The 3006-nt window shown below is 38.3% G+C and overlaps 1 long non-coding RNA gene across 1 annotated transcript; it reads left to right on the top strand.

The window, feature by feature from the left end:
- Positions 1–1677: 1677 nt before the first annotated feature.
- LOC309493044 lies at positions 1678–2649 on the top strand. Its single transcript, XR_014203783.1, has 3 exons — positions 1678–1805; positions 2308–2379; positions 2513–2649. It is a non-coding gene; the product is annotated as an uncharacterized lncRNA (long non-coding RNA).
- Positions 2650–3006: the final 357 nt, after the last annotated feature.

Consider the following 3006-nt stretch of genomic DNA (forward strand, 5'->3'; position numbering starts at 1 on the left):
GTTATTTATGTAACACTTTAGGCCACATTTACACATAGCCGGGTATTTAGAGAAATGAATATTCCCCTCCCGGGGTTTTAGAACCTAAAACCCTGTTTCTACCAGTTGACACGGCAACACATAACCAGCGTTATCAGAAATCTCCACTTTGGCCGGAGTTTTTAGAATTAATCGTTTTCTGTGATAAAAGGTTTTCGTGTAAATGAGAGACCAAACCGCAGGGAAATATCTGCGTCTTCCCTTCGTGTAAATGGGGTCTTATACAATACTGATTTTTTTCAAAACAGCTCCACAGTGTTAAAGAAAGTTATTTTATTTTTTTTATTTAGTAAATGGACTTAAACTTACAAAAACCTGTAGAGTAGTGGTCTGGGTTCAAACATTCCGACACGCAAAGTGAAGCATTCACGTGACTGGAAAGAAAGTGAGGCTGAAAACAATACGCAATTTCTCTGAAAACAATACGCACTCCGGCACGGAGCTTCATGAGAAATTGCGCTGCATACTCAATACGCGTTTTGAAGCAATACGCGTTTTGAAGCTTCAGTGTCAAATGTAACATCACTAGTCTCCACAACAGTGTCATCTTCAGCTTCTCGTCTCCATTCTCCTCCGTATTGTTCCTCCAGTGCCTCGTCCTTTCTCTGTGTCTCCAAGTCCACTGCTGTTCAGAGTTCCTACTATCCACCGTATCATCTACCAGTCATCACGCTTGTAAGAAGAAACATACTATTCACTGCCAGCATCCCGTTCTCCAAAGTATCATTGCACTTACCTGCTTTCAGTTCATCTGCTCTGTTGTCACAAACTTCCTATTAACTTCAATCTCTTTCTCTTGAGTCTGCTTCCGTAACACAGCAATAAACAGGAAATAACAGAGTAAATGTTGTAAATAACAGTGTAAATTAGTTTGATTCAGTTCAATAACAGTGTTGTCTACGTTGTGATGTTAGTGTTATTAACAGTTCAATTTAGTTACTCATACCAAAATGTCAGTGCAGTTAAATCGATAATATTACTGAATATTAATTGTAAGGGTGAGTAAATGTTGACACCGTTTAAAATTTTTTGATGAATTATCCATTTAACTGGCTACTTCATTTTTAATCACAGACTGTTCATGAACACGGGTGTTTTCTGAAAAGAACACACGACGATTGTATTGTCCAAAAAAAGATAAGTAAAGTAAGTAATTTTATCATTTGAACAATTTGCAAATTATATTTTTATTTTCATAAATGACATTTACATTTGATGGACGCTTTTATCCAAACCAACTTGCATTGCATTCAAGGTACACATTTTATCAAATCATGCATTCCCTGGGAATCGAACCCACAAACACTAAAGCAATGCCTTGGCAACCATACTTAACATCCTAGCAATACTCTGGCAACCTTCCAGAAAACTCAAACATAATAGTGGCTGCGTTCGAAACTGCATACTTCCCTACTATTTAGTATGGGAAAAAGAGTAGGCGAGCAAAAAAGTATGTACGAATCCAAAAGAGTAGGCGAGAATTACCTGGGTGACGTACTAATTATTGCGAGATTCGGACTTAAGTGCGTTCGAATATGCCTACTTTCCTACTATATAGTAGGCGAAAACAGTACGTGAAGGAAGTAGTATGTTCGAAACAGCAGTAATTCATAAAAGAGTAGGCGAGAAGTTCCCGGATGGCTTGCTGCTTTCGGCCAGATTTTCGAGTGCTCAACCGATGGATACTCTTCTATCCCAGGAGGCCACGCGAGAGGATACGTCATTATCAAACATCGCAGAGATCAGTGACGTGGGTGCTTTCAAATGTGAGTAAACACGGTTCCTTGTGTTAAAATTGCATGTGTTGAACTACTGTAGAGTAAACTGTTGAATTGTTGAAGGTGTAAAGACGTTACACAGTGTAGTATAGTTGTGATTTTGCTGTAAAAACACGTTTTATTATGTATAACGTTAGCTAACAGGGGAGCTCCAGTAAGGACACGTAAGTTAGGTCTCTAAAGTGGATTTACATAAACCATATACATCTTAAAGACGCTTATTTTAAATGTCTATTTACATCTGACAAGAAAATCTTGAAATATCACAACATGAAATAGACATCTGAGTGATGAATGTGTGCTATTATGTAGAACAAATCTATAAAGTAACTAAACATAAGTTATCTATTTTATTTGTCCATTAGTAGTTGATAAATTGAGGAACATTTATGTTGGATAAAAAGTCAAAACAACCTCAACATGTAAATGTAGTGTTGAGCTCATAAATCACAGAAGTTATGTGAATCTTGTTTGGATGTTACAGGGACAGATGAACAGATGTGTGTTTATCCGGTGGTGGAGAGTGGCTTATGAAGCTGAATGCTGCCATCAAAGGCTTTGAGTGAGTAGCCTATACTACAGAAATGAATAACAACAACTATTTAAATATTAAGTTGTAGTTTATTTTAATTATTGTAATTTCAAACAGAGCTACATCACTTTTATGATTCTTGATTTCTGTGCATTTGCTACAGATCTTTTGTGGTGGAGCAGGACCTACAAGGAAAGATGATGGCGGCGTTTGTGAAAAAAAGCGCTTTTGTCTTTTAAATAATACTGAAATCAAATGACATTGTGCGGTTAAAATGACTGCTTTTGTGTTATGTTTGTGCATTTTTGTAGGATCTGAAATGTCAGCAGACTGGTGTGAGTACTGAGGATGAGGAGGCCAGAGCAGAATCCTGGAGATGGTGCCATGGATGAGTCCCTCCATCACTCCACCTGCCCTTATTGCCTCAGATTGTGAAGCACAACACATCACGCAACAACCTCAGGCACGAAGGCACGGCTCACCTCTGGCGGTCAGCTGATTCATCAGAATAAAGCCGCAGAATGGGAACGGCTGTGTTGAGATGGCAGAAGGATGTGGGGTTCAGCGCCTGTAGCCTACATACATGATTGTAGTTTGAATAAAGCTTTGTTTCATGTGTTGATTTGTATATACATTTGTTTGTGTGATGGTGACTTT

Source organism: Leuciscus leuciscus (assembly GCF_965113295.1).
Source record: "Leuciscus leuciscus genome assembly, chromosome: 2".
In the NCBI taxonomy this organism is placed as follows: domain Eukaryota; kingdom Metazoa; phylum Chordata; class Actinopteri; order Cypriniformes; family Leuciscidae; genus Leuciscus; species Leuciscus leuciscus.